This window comes from Rhinatrema bivittatum, chromosome 2 (genome assembly GCF_901001135.1).
Source record: "Rhinatrema bivittatum chromosome 2, aRhiBiv1.1, whole genome shotgun sequence".
NCBI lineage: Eukaryota > Metazoa > Chordata > Amphibia > Gymnophiona > Rhinatrematidae > Rhinatrema > Rhinatrema bivittatum.
The window spans coordinates 20,950,226-20,965,508 of record NC_042616.1 but is presented as its reverse complement, the minus strand read 5'-3'; the positions used below and the strand labels follow the sequence as shown (position 1 = coordinate 20,965,508).

At 48.0% G+C, this 15,283-nt stretch overlaps 1 pseudogene; it reads right to left on the bottom strand.

Moving 5' to 3' along the window:
- Nucleotides 1-15,283, bottom strand: part of LOC115083663 — a 167,374-nt pseudogene that overhangs the window by 128,244 nt on the left and 23,847 nt on the right.

Genomic DNA, 15,283 nt, shown 5'->3' with positions numbered 1-15,283 from the left:
TCCACACCTCTCCCCCCCCTCCACCCGGGGAGGCCAACCTTCTGGCACCTGGCAGCTGACTTGGATCTGGTTAGGGTGCCAGGTACTTCTGAGCTTGGCTGAAGCCTCAGGTCGGTCGCTCTCACCCACAGACAGCAGGGCTGCATTGTCTTGTCTCTTCTCCAGTTACTGAGAGAAGATTTCAGTTTTTAACAGAGGCTTAGACAAACAGTGTGCTTGGCACAGGAGATGAGAAAGGCAAGTATTGCAGCTTTGTCAGACGTTCAGCATCTCTGTATTTCTCAGAAAACAGGCCAGGATCCAATGTGAAGTAGAAGTTCATTTTATTGTCCAGAGACTGTTCAAAGGCAATAGCAGACAGAAAGTCTAGGGAGTTGCAGTCAGTTGCCAGTCTGCTTCCTGGCTCGTTTCTGTCCACAAGAGCTCCAAGCTTCAAAAGCTAAGTAGAGGATATTATTACTGCCTGAAATCTGGATGTCTGCTCAGCCTGCTGCACTGAAGGGCAGGTAGTGTGGACCTGCGGTTCTCAACCTTTAGTCTATCAGGACCCAGCTGAGAGATGACGCTCACATGCGTGACACACGGAGCACATGACCATCATGGGACTAAATACAGGCACATGCTCTGCATCCACAGGAGTCCCCCGCGTCCTAACAATGAGTGCAGAGCAGAACTGACATTTCCCTGTACAACTCACCATACAAAAAGATATTCTGATTCTGGGGTCATCTTAACAGCATCACAAACTCCCTCTACTACCAGGTGCATTGTAAAATAATACAAACAACCCCCTCGCTGTGCACATCTATCAAACCTCAGCAGCACTAACTCCAAGAAATGAAACAGCACTAGCCCTACCCATGAAAAGGCAGCAGCTCACACCCAGTGCAATATCATATTGAGGAAAAAATACAATACATAAGGCTGATACAAAGCTCATCTCAGTCACAGACAGACCTGCCTTCACCTAATACAGAATAAAAGAGCACAAATTACAAATGTAGAAACTAAAACTGGAATGGAAACCCCAAGCCCACCTTCTGCATGCAGTGCAAAACTGAAGCCTAGAAACAGAAATATATTTCCTCCTACACTGAGCAAAGTTCAAAGAGAGAAGAAATGCATATTCTCAAACCTGACATAGTACGGCCCTTGTACCCAGTCACTCCAATCCATGCCCCCAACACCCCTCACTTCTCCCAGCTACTCAATCATCCCTTCACATGCTCCTATCCCTGTCCTACATTCCCAACACCCCCACCCCACATCCTCTTCCCTGTGCTCCCTCTCTCCCCTAATCAGCTTTCTCCCCTCCCCTACCACGTTCAGTACATTTAAATGGTTTTTCTCCAGTATGGATATTGTGATGCCGTCTGAGACATGCCTTGTCCCTGAAGCTTTTACCACATTCAGTACATTTAAATGGTTTTTCTCCAGTATGGATTCTCTGATGCAATATTAAATAAATCTTCTGAGAAAAGCTTTTACCACATTCAGTACATTTAAATGGTTTTTCTCCAGTATGGATTTTCTGGTGCCGTCTGAGACATGCCTTGTCACTGAAGAGTTTACCACATTCAGTACATTTAAATGGTTTTTCTCGAGTATGGATTTTCTGGTGCCGTCTGAGACATGCCTTGTCACTGAAGCTTTTACCACATTCAATACATTTAAATGGTTTTTCTCCAGTATGGACTCTCTGATGCAACGTAAGAGATTTCCTCCGAATGAAGCATTTACCACATTCAGTACATTTAAATGGTTTTTCTCCAGCATGGATTCTCTGATGGAATATGAAATGCACCTTCCGAGACAAGCTTTTACCACATTCAGTACATGTAAATGGTTTTTCTCCAGTATGGATTTTCTGGTGCCGTCTGAGACATGCCTTGTAACTGAAGCTTTTACCACATTCGGTACATGTAAATGGTTTTTCTCCAGTATGGATTTTCTGGTGCCGTCTGAGACATGCCTTGTAACTGAAGCTTTTACCACATTCAGTACATTTAAATTGTTTTTCTCCAGTATGGATTTTCTGATGCTGTCTGAGACATGCCTTGTCCCTAAATCTTTTACCACATTCAGTACATGTAAATGGTGTTTCTCCAGTATGGATATTCTGATGCTGTCTGAGACATGCCTTGGCCCTGTAGCATTTACCACATTCAGTACATTTAAATGGTTTTTCTCCAGTATGGATTTTCTGGTGCTGGCTGAGACATGCCTTATAACTGAAGCTTTTACCACATTCAGTACATTTAAATGGTTTTTCTCCAGTATGGATTCTCCGGTGCAATATGAAATACACCTTCTGAGAGAAGCTTTTGCCACATTCAGTACATTTAAATGGTTTTTCTCCAGTATGGGTTTTCTGATGCTGTCTGAGGTAAGCCTGGTCACTGAAGCTTGTACCACATTCAGTACATTTAAATGGTTTTTCTCCAGTATGGATTTTCTGATGCCGTCTGAGGTAGGCCTGGTCACGGAAGCTTTTACCACATTCAGTACATTTAAATGGTTTTTCTCCAGTATGGATTTTCTGATGCCGTCTGAGGTAGGCCTGGTCACGGAAGCTTTTACCACATTCAGTACATTTAAATGGTTTTTCTCCAGTATGGATTTTCTGGTGCCGTCCATGACATGCCTTGTCCTTGAAGCTTTTACCACATTCAGTACATTTAAATGGTTTTTCTCCAGTATGGATTTTCTGATGCCCTCTGAGGTGGGCCTTGACACTGAACCTTTTACCACATTCAGTACATTTAAATGGTTTTTCTCCAGTATGGATTTTCTGATGCTGTCTGAGGTGGGCCTGGTAACTGAAGCTTTTACCACATTCAGTACATTTAAATGGTTTTTCTCCAGTATGGATTTTCAGATGCTGCATGAGAGATGACATCCGACTAAAGGTTTTACCACATTCCGTACATTTACATGGTTTTCCTCCAGTATGGATTTTCTGATGCAGTCTGAGGTGGGCCTTGTCTCGCAAGCTTTTACCACATTCAGTACACTTAAATGGTTTTTCTAATAAAGAGACCTCAGAACTGTAAGATTCCCCATCTTGAGGGCAATGAGAGGGTCTCTTACCTGTGTGTGTACTTTGGTGTATTACTAAGATTTCTCTGCAAGAAAAGGTTTTCTTGCATTCAATACAAGTGAAAGTGCTCCCTTCAGTGTAGATTCTCTGGTGTAATTTCAGAGTTAACTTCTGTTTGCATGGAAAAGGTCTCTCTCCTGGGTGACTCCTCTCGTGCAATACAAAATGACCTTTTCTATTAAAGTTTTTCCCACAGGTGTCACAGTGAAAGGATTTCTTCCCTTCCTCCTCTTTCTGCTGGAGGTCAGAAGTCATTTGATCACTGTTATTACTCTGGAAGGGATTCTCTCTTCTCGGGTGTCCCTGGTGCTCAGGGATGTCTGTGAACTCCCTGTCACTTCTCTCACAAGCAGTGACTCCATCCAGTGACTCTCCTGCAGGGTCTTGCTGCTTCTTCTCTGATTCCTGCTGTCTTTGGCTAATGTCTCCCCCCTCAGTAGTCTGGGCAAGATTCTCACAGACATTTCCTGATTGTCTTGGTGTAAATGCCAATAATATAGGGTGTTCTTCTCGATTCTCCTCCCTCTTCTCTTTCTGTATGACCTCATTGTCTGCTGGATACAAAAAGAAGGAATTAATCATGTGTAAGAGACAATGGCATGGAAAGCTATCAATAAGCTGAGATGAGATGTTTAGAAGGATCACATAATGAATGCATATTAAAGAATTCTGTGACTTAGCAGAAGCTTTATGTATTCCTATGAAAACCTCTCTATGATGTCTCTATAGAAATATTCAGAGAAGTTAAGAAAATCAATGGGTTCTCTTTACCATACTGTGTAGGATGCAGAAATAAAGCTGATGCAATACAGGAACTTTGGAGATCATACAGGTCCCTCCTTTAGGATTCCTGTAGGTTTGGTGCCTCGGGGCTTATCTACTATGTATTTAGTAACATTTATAATCTGCTTATACCGGATCTGCCAAACTAAACATTATAATAACAAATTAAATTAATAATAATCATGGACCATTAAACTTCAGAGATCTAAAGACAATAGTTAAAATTTAAAATGTAATCCACTGCTGGAGCAGCAACCAAAGTAATTCACGCAGCAGCAGAGTCACATGATCCCAAGGAAAGCTTCTTATAACTAAACGGGCCCTGGACGGTTGGAGCGTTTGCAAGGCTCGCAGGCTAGAGTGAGGCAGACCAATACATTTATTTATTTATTTATTTAAGAATTTTTTATATACCGGGGCACGTTAAAAACATCACCCTGGTTCACAATGTAACGTAACGTAGCAACAGGCTTTACAATAATTTAGAATAGATAAGCATAGATAAACATTATTTAGCTTTACTATAAATTAGAATAGATAAACATTATGACAACTGTTCAACTTGGGATAGGTGGTTTATCAGGTGTTACGTGATAAACTCATAAGGAGAGTAGAAGAGAAAAGGTGATTGGAATATGGGCAGGTAAGGAGAGGTAATTCTTAGGAGGGTAGAAGAAAAATAGGTTCTTTAACTATTCACAAAGTGACAGGTAAGAGGGCGGATATGGAGGGGTAGGAGGAGGATGGGGCTGTTGAAATGGGAGGAGGAGGATGGGGCTGTTGAAATGGGAAGAGGAGGAGGGGGGTGGGAGGAAGGGGAACAGGGATGTGGGAGGGGGGCGGGGATGAGGGGGGGTCATGATTGTTAAGTTCAGTAGAGGCGTGTCAATCGGGAGGGGCGTGAGGGTCGGGTATGTAGATTTGGGCGTGGATGGTTAGTCGGGGTATGCTAGTTTGAAGAGCCAGGTTTTCAGATTCTGTTTGAATTTTTTATGGCAGGGTTCCTGGCGTAGATGGGGTGGCATTTTGTGCCTGCTATAATGAATGATCTTTCTCTGATCGTGGCATGTTTGATGACTTTGGGGGAGGGTGTCAGGAGTTTGGCTTGGTGCTGTTTTCTATTTGGTCTGGTTGTGCTGTGGAAGTGGAGATGTTCAGGGAACCAGTGCATGTTTTGGTTGTGAATGGCTTTGTGTATGAGGGTGAGGGATTTATAGATTATCCTGGAGTTTACTGGGAGCCAGTGTAGGGATTGAAGAACTGGGGTGATGTGTTCGTGACGGTGAGTATTTGTGAGAATGCGGGCGGCAGCATTCTGTAGGAGCTGTAACGGTTGAAGGGTATTTTTTGGGAGGCCTAGTAGGATAGCGTTGCAGTAGTCCAGTTTGGATAGGATCATGGCCTGCAGTACTGTTCGGAAGTCAGAAGTGTGTAAGAGTAGTTTGATTCTCTTCAAGGTGTGGAGTTTGAAGAATCCGCTCTTTATGGTGTTAGAAATGAATTTTTTGAGGTTAAAGTGGTTGTCTATCCATATGCCTAGGCTGCGGACGAATTCGGTGGGGGGGCAGCCTGGTGGCGAGGGGGAAGAAAGGCTGAGTGTGGGAATGCTGGGGGGAGAGAGGATGAGTAGTTCGGTTTTGTTGGTGTTGAGTGCCAGAAAGTTGTCAGTGAGTAATTTGTTTATGTCAGACAAAGCAGATTTCCAAGTCTTCATTGCGTTAGTGATAGAGTCTGTTATAGGTATGAGTATCTGTACGTCGTCTGCATATATGAAGTGCTGGATGCCCAGTTTGGAGAGCAGTATGCAGAGGGGTATGAGGTATATATTAAAAAGGGTTGATGATAGGGATGAGCCTTGTGGAACTCCTTGTGATAGCTTGACCGGTTTGGATTCATTGCGGCCGATTTTTACTCTATAGCTCCTGTCCTGTAGGTAAGACTGCAACCAGAGAAGGGCGTTGTCTGTGATGCCAATTTCCTTGAGGCGTTTAATGAGTATGTTGTGATTAACTGTGTCGAATGCCGCCGATATATCTAGAAGTGCGAGTATGTGGGGCTGTCCTTTGTCCAGGGCTTTGAGTATGGTTTCCGAGAGGGAGATAAGTAGGGTTTCTGTGCTATGGTGTTTACGGAAACCAAACTGTGAAGATGAGAGAATGTTGTGGTCTTCTATGTATTCTGTAATTTGTTTATTAATTATTTTTTCTAGTATTTTGGAGAGGAACGGGAGGTTTGACACTGGGCGATAGTTGGCTGGATCAGTGGTGTCTAAGTCCGGTTTTTTGAGGATGGGTTTTATAATGGCTTGCTTCAGTTGTGTTGGGACCTGTCCCAGTGAGATAGATTTATTGAGGATATTTGCGATGTGTTTGGCAATTGATGTAGGGTTTGAGATTAGTGTTATGGTGGGCAGGTTGTCTGAGGGATGATAGGCGGGTTTGAGTTTTTTGATAATATTTTCAGTTTCTAGTGTAGATGTGTTTTCAAAATTTGAGAGGGTGGTGTTTGAGGTATGTATGGGTGTTATGGGATTGTAGTGGTCATTGGGAGTATTGCTAGGAGTTGTTAGGTTCGGGAGATTGGGGTGAGGTGAGAAACGAGCCATAATGGTCTGTACCTTAGTGTTGAAGTATGATGCTAATTTTTCACACTTTGTTTCATCGTCGTGGTTAAGGTTGTGTCTGTCTGGTGCTGTGATAAGGCTGGTTACGTATTGGAAGAGGGCTTGTGGGTTGAACTGGAACTGATGGATTCTTGCAGCATAGAAGTCTTTCTTTGTTTTTTCAGTGGCTTTTCTGTAGGTGTGTAGAAGGGCGCGAAACTGTGCTAGGATGGTGGGTGTTTGGTTCCTCCGCCAGGATTTTTCAACTTTACGAAGGTCGAGTTTCATGGTTTTAAGTTCATTTGTATACCATGGTTTCTTATTATTTTTGTTTGCTTTGATTTCTTTGGTGTGGGATGGGCAGAGTTTATCTGCTATGTCTGTGGTGATTTGAAACCATGAAGCTGTGGCTGTGTTTGCGTCAGTGAGGTCTATGTTGGGGAGTTCTTTTGAGAGGGCCTCAAGGATGTTTTCAGTCTTGCCTTTTTTGCGAAATGTTATTGTTTTTTTGGGTTGCGAGGGGGGGGGGGGGTGTCTTTGATTGTGCAGCGTGTGTCTATTCGGAAGTGGTCTGACCAGGGGATGGGTGTGCATCTGGGTTGGTCAGTTTGGATTGAGAAGTTGGTAAAGATGAGGTCGAGTGTATGCCCAGCCTTGTGCGTGGGTTCTGAGACATTTTGTTTGAAACCAAGTGCTGTCATAGCTGTTAAGATAGCTTCAGAAGAAGGGGAGAGGGGGTTGCGGTCTACATGAATATTCAGGTCTCCCAGAATTATGGCAGGCTTGGTATTGTTTATGTGTTTAGAGATGTATTCTATGAGTGGGGAGGGATTTTTTTCGAGAAGGCCAGGGGGGGCATAGATTAAGCAGAGGTGGAGGGAATTAGATTTGAATATGCTGATTTCCAGTTTGGGGGGTGGTGTAATATTTTGGAGCGTGAGGTTGAAGTTCTTTTTGGCGGCCAGGAGTAGTCCACCTCCTTTTTTTTTTACTTCTAGGTATGGAAAATAAGCTGTATGCATCTGAGGATAGTTGGTTAATTAAGACGGAGTCGGTATCCTTTAACCAGGATTCCGTGATGGCGCATATGTCCGGGGCTTCGTCTGTGAGGATGTCCTGTAGTAGAATGGTCTTTTTTAGAATGGATTGGGCGTTGAGTAGTAGAATGGAGAAAGATAGCATACCCAGGATTTGTGTGAGGGGGGATGCCATAATGGGGATGATTGATCTGTGTTGTTGTGTGATGTATGTGTGACTGGTCATTTTGTGGTGGGTGTAGAAGTGTTTTATGGTGGGAATAGGTTGTGGAGTCATTATTGTAAAGGGTGGGGGGTTCTGCTATTGGTTGGTTGTTATATGTAGGGTGTTGTTCGCTGCAGGGGTGGGTTAGTATGAGGTAACGGGTGGATACTTTCCTATGGAAGGGAGGAGATACTTTCCTATGGTAGGGAGGAGAGGTTGTGGGTGGAATGCAGGAGACGGGGTGGTGTAGGTGAGGCGGGTGTGATATCTAGTTTCTGAGGTAGGGCAGGTTGTGTAGTCTCTAGAGGGATAGGGGGTGTGTAGCGGCACGTTATCGTAGTTATACAAAACAGTATCATAAGAGGTAGGCAAATTAATGTGGTTATGTAGGCAATGTCAGAAGAGGCAGGCAAATTAAAGAGGTTATGCAGGCAGATTAACGTGGTTATACAGGCAAATAAACGTGGTTATCCAGGCAATGTCAGAAGAGGCAGGCAATTATATAGGCAATACAAGCAAACTAGGTAGAATCAGGCAATTATCGTTACAATTATAACAGGCTGTAGAACATAGCATTTAACTAAGGCAAAATTTATTTATTTTTTTTTTAACTGCTGTGGGAGTATGTGAGATAAAGAGCCTGAGGGGGTGGGTAAAACGTCTTACAGTTGGTGGGGTCCTGTTGGTCTCAAGACTTGTATTTGGGTTATGAGATGTAGAGTTGATGGATAACGGATCCTGGGCGGCGTCGGAGTCACGTGGCAGCAGGCAGGATGAGACTGAAGGCTTGTCGTTGGTCTGTAGGAGATTGTAGGGTAGCTGCGGCTGCGGAGGCGCACGAAGGGGCGCACAAAGGGGCGGGCCCCTTTGTCGCGCTCCTTCGTGCGCGCGACGCCCGGCGCGCGGCGCCGGATAGCGGTAGGATTTAAATGCCGGCTGGGGCGGCTGCTGGTTGGCTGTCCTGGCTGGCGGGCGGGACGCGGCAGGTCGACGTCGTCGGTGCGCTCCGGTCGGGGGCGGAGTTCAGGCCGGCGGGCGGAGAGGAGCCTCGCGGTCGGCGCCTGGGCTGCTGGGGGTAAGGGTGCTACTGAGGCCTTACTCCGGCGGGTCCTGGGCGCCGAAAGCGCAGGCCTGGCTTCGCACTCTACCGCTGGAACGAAGAAAGAGGCCAGCGCCGGAGAGCGGTAGGATTTAAATGCCGGCTGGGGCGGCTGCTGGTTGGCTGTCCTGGCTGGCGGGCGGGACACGGCAGGTCGACGTCGTCGGTGCGCTCCGGTCGGGGGCGGAGTTCAGGCTGGCGGGCAGAGAGGAGCCTCGCGGTCGGCGCCTGGGCTGCTGGGGGTAAGGGTGCTACTGAGGCCTTACCCCGGCGGGTCCTGGGCGCCGAAAGCGCAGGCCTGGCTTCGCACTCTACCGCTGGAACGAAGAAAGAGGCCAGCGCCGGAGAGCGGTAGGATTTAAATCTGCTGTAATCCAGATTGCCTCTCCCAGCTCTCACAGAGGATTCAGAAACCCAGGAATAAATGGGTTACAGTGGGTTCTGGTAGAACAAGACCTGTAACTCTGAGACACCCAATTTCCCCAACTTTGCAGTGTCCTGTATATCCACCCCTCTACTCCCACACAGAAGTCAGACATCCAGGATTCAAAAACCCAGGAAGGTAAAATTACTACTCAGCTGATAATTTTCTTTCCTCTAGGATAGGCAAGCCAATCCCCAGAAGTGGGTTATGCACACCTACCAGCAGATGGAGACAGAAACCAACGGACTCGCTGATGTCACCCTCATATAGCCCTGTACTGACATCAGCGTGCCAGTATTCTGCAAAAGTCAACTGTGGCAACTAATTAACACTAGAACTGTAAGTCCGGAGTTAAAAACACTTCCTCCCCCAATCATTGACTTCTTTTTTTCTTCCAGTGAGCAAAGCACTGGACTCAGACGAGAAGGAAATGCAGAAGCCATAACAGACAAAGAAGGCAAACACTTACAAGGCCCTTAGACGACCTGAAGATCTGCATCGGCCTACGAATTCTACTTTCAATAATGTCCCTGAGAAAGGACAAATAGAAAAAATCAGAACAAGCAGCTCAGGGTAGGATTGTGGATTGGCCTGCCTCTCAGAGAGGAAAGGAAATGATCAGGTAAGTAGTAATCTCACCTTCCTCTTCATCCAGGCAGTCCAGTCCACACAAGAGGGATGTACCAAAGCTACTTCCTCGTAAGGGAGGAGGCTGCTCTGGCAAAAGATGCAACTTCTCGAACCCCAACAACCATACACTAAAGCCTGGAGAAGGGATATAACCAAGACAACGTCACTGCTAGGCAAATCTCCAACAGAGAAAGAAACTATTACTCTGCCCAAGATACCAGTAGCAAATGTAATCCACTTTGAAGTGCTGAAAAAAGTGCGAAAAGCAGAATATAACTCTAAATAAATTGGTGAAATTACTTACCTGATAATTTCGTTTTCCTTAGGGTAGACAGATGGACTCAGGACCAACGGGTATAGCGTACTCCTGATAGCAGTTGGAGACGGATCAGATTTCAATCTGACGTCAGCCCTAGTACATATATCCCTGCAGGAAGTGCAGCTCTTCAGTATTTTCCGTCTCCATAGCAGTTAGGGACTCTATGCACGCTAGCGCAGCGTTAGAGTAAATTTTACCAAATAAATCCAAATCTTACCTCTACAGACGAGCCCCGCTCTCCTGCGGTGACACCCATTGGGTCACTCCCCTAGTTGAGATTCCCGAGGTGATTTCCACGATCCCTCGGAGGTGAGCCTTGGTCCGGCAGCCGACCCTCGACAGGGACCTAGCCCCCGACATCGGGTAAGGCTGAGAGGCAGCGGGTGCAACCTCGAGCATGGCTGTGAAGGTATTTCCCTCTCCCCCCCCCCCCCCGCAGCCGGAGACCGCCCGGAACGAAAGCAGGAAGCGCCGAGACAAGGTAAGGTAGAAATCTATTTAAAAGTCTCCGGTCTTCGAAACTCGAGGAGACGCACAGGTCGCCAGCCGGGACCAGTGCCACCGGGTTGATTGGCTCTAGCAGGGCTAGACCCCGGTCAGATCTGAAGGTCCTCCCACGTGGAGACCTTCCAAGGTGGTACCCATATTGTCCGCGTGGTAGCCATCACCATTTTGGCCCTGTTCACCGCCCTGTCCGCCGTCTTGTTACACGCACAAGCGAAGCGCATAACACTTTGCCGGGTGCATAATTCGACCCGTGCGCGCACATCGCTCTGCACGTGCGCACCAAACCTACACGCGCAACTTCGACGCACACCAGAACGCACAACTGTATTGTACGCGCACATGCCATGGCACCACCAGAAAATAAGCTCAAATCTCAGGGCCTTTGCCCAGCATGCCACATTAGAGCCACACAGCATGAGGAGGCCACGGCCCTGTGTATACAATGCGAAGAAGCCTTAGGGGACCCAACTGATGGCCCTCCCAAGCCGGCACCAGACCCCAGCCTCTTGAGCGGTACTCCGGACCTAGCATCACACAGCAGGACCCCCACTCAAACGGGGCTCCCCAGGGACTCGTGCCCCCTAGTCTAGACCCAGCTTCCATCTCCTGGGTGGAATTCTTCAAAGGTCTGCATACCTTCGTCCACATGCAACCGGGGTCTCCTACAATGCGGTCACAGGCCCCACCAGAGGACCTCAACATGCCAGGACCCTCTATGCCCAGGGAAGTGATCCCAACGCCCAGAAGCCCCACCTTCGGGGACAGACACATCTCAGATGAGGAGTCAGAACCCCTGGAGGAAGGGGGAACACCCTCCGGGGACAGAACCCCATCGAACCATGAGACGCTTCTTCACCAAGGACGAGCTTCCAGACCTGGTCACACATAGCTTAAAAGAGCTTGCTATCCCGGGCACAAGCACCTTGGGGGAACCTAAGACGAACCTAAGACGAACCCACTTTTGGAGGGACTTCGTCAGATCTCCCGTCATTTCCCACTATTACCAGCCGTCCAGCAACTAATTGACCTGGAATGGGATGCCCTAGAAACTACATTCAAAGGGGGCCGGGCTCTGGCAGCCATGTACCCTCTGGACCCTGCCGCCAAAGATCTCCTGGCATGTCCGAAAGTGGATGCCATGGTCTGCGCGCTCTCGAAGCGCACTACTATCCCGGTGGAGGGAGGAACAGCACTCAAGGATGCTCAAGACAGACATCTGTAATCCATCCTCAAACAGTCCTTTGACGTCTCCGCTATGTCTTTACAGCTCGCGGCCTGCTGTGCTGTGGTGACACGCGCCTGCTTAGCACAGACCAGGAACAACACTCCCAGGGAAGCCCTGGAACCAGCTGTATCATTCCTCGCGGACACAGCTTCGGATCTGGTACACACAGCAGCTACATAAGAACATGCCATATTGGGTCAGACCAAGGGTCTATCACGTCAAGTATCCTGTTTCCAACAGTGGCCAATCCAAGCTAGAGGAGTCTCATCTGCCGTGACAGCCAGAAGACAAATCTGGCTCTAAAACTGGTCTGCCGACGCATCCTCCAAAACGAGACTCACAAGGATGCCTTTCAAGGGAACACTCCTGTTCGGAAGCGAACTAGAGAAACTAGCCAACAAGTGGGGCGAGACCCACTGCCACAGCTACCGGAGGACAGGAATAAGAGAAACCAGCAATCCTTTCGCCGGACCTCCAGAGGCAGAGGATCACAGCGCTTCAACCCATATAGAAGCTCATATCAAGCGGCCCGCCCCGCAGGCCAGAGCCAGTCCTTTTGGAACAAGCACAATAAAAGGGGAGCCAGCTTGGTCCCAGGCCCTAGCCGCTCTCCACAATGAAGATCAGCCGACCCATCCAAAGGGAGAAGCCATAGGAGGCAGACTGGCCCTATTCTACCAAAGATGGGTCGAGATAACTTCGGACAAGTGGGTCCTATCCATCATTCGAGAGGAATATTACCTGGATTTCCACCACCTCCCTCCGGACAAGTTTGTGGAATCTCCCTGCCACGACCCTTCCAAGAGAATGGCAGTGGAAGTTACACTGACCAGATTACTAGCCTTAGAGGCTAGAACACCGGTGCCTCCACAACAAATAAATACTGGCCATTATTCGATCTATTTTATCATTCCCAAGAAGGAAGGAACATTTAGACCGATCCTGGACCTCAAGGCGGTCAACCATCACCTGAAGATTCCTCGCTTCCGCATGGAAACCCTATGCTCTGTAATAAGGGTGATACAACTGGGAGAGTTCCTTACCACCCTGGATCTGTCGGAAGCCTACCTACACATTCCAATCCAACAAGAGCATCAGCGTTTTCTACGCTTCTCGATCCTGGACCGTCACTACCAGTTCCGGGCACTACCTTTCGGTTTAGCCACTGCACCCCGGTCGTTCACTAAGATCATAGTGGTGGTGGCAGCAACACTGAGGAAGGAAAGAATCCGCATGCATCCTTATCTAGACGTTTGGCTGATCAGAGCGAAATCCCCAGAGGAAAGCCACCAGGCAACAGAGTCAAAACTCTACTGGAGAGCCTCGGGTGGGTGGTCAACACAAACAAGAGCTGCCTGCAGCCTTCCCAATCTCTAGAATACGTGGGAGTCCGGTTCGACACCAAACAAAACAAGGTCATCCTGACACCGACAAGGAGATCAAAACTGATGACCCAGTTACGAACGCTGGTGAGCGAACTTCGCCTCACAGCATGGGATTACCTACAAGTTCTTGGCCTCATGGCATCCACACTGGAAGTAGTCCCATGGGCACGGGCTCATATGAGACCCTTACAACGCTCACTACTATCACGATAGAATCCACTGTCCCAGAACTATACCACACGGCTTCAGCTACCGGACAGAGTTCGGGCCCAACTACAATGGTGGCTACAAGAAGCCCATCTGAGCCAGGGAACGAGACTATCCTCCACAACCAGGATCCTACTCACCATGGATGCCAGCCTATAAGGATGGGGAGCACACTGCCAAGAGCTAACTGCCCAAGGGCAATGGAACAAAGAAGAGTCGGGATGGAATATCAACTGCCTAGAAGCCCGGGCAGTCAGACGAGCCTGCCTAAGGTTCGGTCACAGACTCCGAGGCAAAGCGGTCAGAGTAATGTCGGGCAACGCCACAACAGTGGTCTACGTCAACCGTCAGGGAGGAACCAGAAGCTAACAGGTGTCTCTGGAAATAGACCCCCTAATGTCATGGGTGGAAGTGAATCTTCACGAGATCTCGGCCATCCACATTGCCGGGAAAGATCCAGGAGAAAGGAAACTCTGAACCACAGCATTTCAACTGACAGTAAACCGAAGGGGAAAACCAACCATGGACCTCCTGGAAAACAGGTTCAACACCCAAGTACCCAGTTTCTTCAGCTGCAGGCGGGAACCCCAGTCCAGGGAATCGATGCCCTAGTACAGACCTGTGTTTTCAAATGTATTACTTAACAATTTCTTTTGTATAAATTCAATAGTACTCAGTCAACCTACACTCTGTGGAGCTGGAGACCGCCAGTGTTCTTCAACCGGAAGGCGTCAACACCCGGCAGGGTGGAGGCCCTATATAAGCAAAACATGGCTTACCGTATATCGGTGAATCCCGATGTATACCGGCAACCGGGCGGGATGCTGAGTCCATCTGCTTTCACTAAGGAAAACGAGATTACCAGGTAAGTAATCTCTACATTTCCTCTCTACAGGCCTCTCGATCGCACCCTTCCCCCCAACAGGCTCCACGCCGACCGCGAGACTTCTCCCTCCGGCACTCCGCCTCTCCGGGCCCACTTACCAGCGCCTCCCTGCAGCCCTCCACGAATCCGGCGCAGCGGTGACGTCATCGCGGGGCGTCGCCAAGGGGATTTAAAAGCCCTCGCTCCTCCCGGTGTCGCGCGCCGAAGGAGCGCGACAAAGGGGCCCGCCCCTTTGTGCGTCCCTTCGTGCAGCCCCAGCGGGCAGCCAAATAGCTCAAGCTCTCTCTCCACGCCATCAATAATCAAATTAATAAAAACTAACTGTCAACCCCTTGCAAGAAGGAAATCGCATTCAAATTCACGCAACCTCGGCAGAACCCCAGACTCTTCTCAAGACAAAGAACAACTCCACAGAGACCACACTACAGAGATTACACCAACCACGAGACTACGCCACAGAGACTACGTCACAGAGACTACACCGACCACGAGACTACGCCACAGAGACTACGCCACAGAGACTTCACCACAGAGTCTACACCGACCACGAGACTACACCACAGAGACTATACCTCAAAAGCAAAAATGCTGAACCGCTTATGCACCTACAAATCCCTCATCCCTATAATGATTTCCCCCACCACTCAGTTTTTAGGACTATCTCTATTCACCATCATTCTATTTAACGCTCAATCACTCACTAACAAAACAATAATACTCAATGATCTTCTGCAGGATTCAACCCCAGACTTTTGCGTTATAACCGAAACATGGCTAAAATCTTCAGACATCGCCCTCATAAACCAATTACCAACACAGACCTACGATTTTTTCTCTATCCCAAGGCAAAAAAACAGAGGCGGGGGACTCTTCT